Below are 1302 nucleotides of genomic sequence, written 5' to 3'. Positions count from 1 at the left end.
ATTCTTAATGGGGTGAGATGGAATCTCCATGCTGTTTTGATTTGCATTTCTTTTATGGCCAGTGATGTAGAGCATTTTTTCATATGTCTCCTGGCCTTCTCATTTCCTCATCAGAGAAGTCTCTTTGTAAGTCTTTAGCCCACTTGATGAGGGGGCTATTGGTTCTTTGCGGTTTTGTTTTGGAGGAAGGTAATTTTTTTAGTTTTGCATATATTTTAGATATGAGGCCTTTGTCCGTTGAATGGCCGGTAAAGATCTTCTCCCAGTCTGTGGGCTTTCTTCTGTTTATCTTGCAAGCTATGTCCTTTGCCGTGCAGAAGCTCTGCAGTTTGATGCAGTCCCATTTGTCCAACCTTTCTTTGATTTGTAGTCTTTCTGGGTCTTTGTTGAGGAAGTTCTGTCCTGTGCCACGGAGTCCACGTGTTTCTCCTACTCCTTCCTTTAGTGTTTTCAGGGTGTCTGTTTTGATTTCAAGGTCTTAAATCCATTTGGAATTGATTTTGGTGCAGGGTGATATATAAGGGTCTAGTTTTAGTTTGTAGAATATGTTGAGCCAGTTTTTCCAGCACCATTTGTTAAAGAGGCTATCTTTCTTCCATACTATTGTTTTAGCTCCTTTATCAAAGATTAAGTAGGCATAGTTCTGGGGGTTCATTTCTGGGTCTTCAATTCTGTTCCATTGGTCTTCAGGCCTGTTCCGGTGCCAATACCAAGCTGTTTTTATTACTATAGCTTTATAATACAGCTTGAAGTTGGGTATTGTAATTCCTCCAGCACTGTTCTTTCTGCTTAGGATTGTTTTTGCTATTCTAGGTCTTTTATTGTTCCATATGAATTTTGGATTGCTTCCTCTATTTCATTAAAAATAGATATTAATGGGTATTGCATTGAATTTGTAGATAGCCTTTGGCAATATTGCCATTTTGATTATATTAATCCTTCCAATCCAGGAGCATGGGAGGTTTTTCCATTTCCAAAAATATGGAACACTTCACGAATTTGCGTGTCATCCTTGCGCAGGGGCCATGCTAATCTTCTCTGTATCATTCCAATTTTAGTATATGTGCTGCTGGAGCGAGCATGACATAATGTATTCTAAGGAATGCACACAATAGTCTTTTTAAGTGTCTATCAAAACCGTTATTCCCAATGACAATGCAAAATTGACAAAAATCTCAAAATAACTTAGCAATCTTCTAAAGAACCTACACTGCAACAACAGCAGAACAATACGCCTAGTGACTGACAAAGCAAAAATAAATTTTATCTTAATATAATTTTTCTGCATCAAATTCTTTTTTG

At 37.6% G+C, this 1302-nt stretch overlaps 1 non-coding gene across 1 annotated transcript; it reads right to left on the bottom strand.

The window, feature by feature from the left end:
• Positions 1–975: 975 nt before the first annotated feature.
• LOC125361100 lies at positions 976–1082 on the bottom strand. Its single transcript, XR_007212887.1, has one exon. It is a non-coding gene; the product is annotated as a U6 spliceosomal RNA (small nuclear RNA).
• Positions 1083–1302: the final 220 nt, after the last annotated feature.

Source organism: Perognathus longimembris, chromosome 12, assembly GCF_023159225.1.
Source record: "Perognathus longimembris pacificus isolate PPM17 chromosome 12, ASM2315922v1, whole genome shotgun sequence".
Taxonomy (NCBI): domain Eukaryota; kingdom Metazoa; phylum Chordata; class Mammalia; order Rodentia; family Heteromyidae; genus Perognathus; species Perognathus longimembris.
This window is presented reverse-complemented; position numbering and strand designations above follow the sequence as displayed.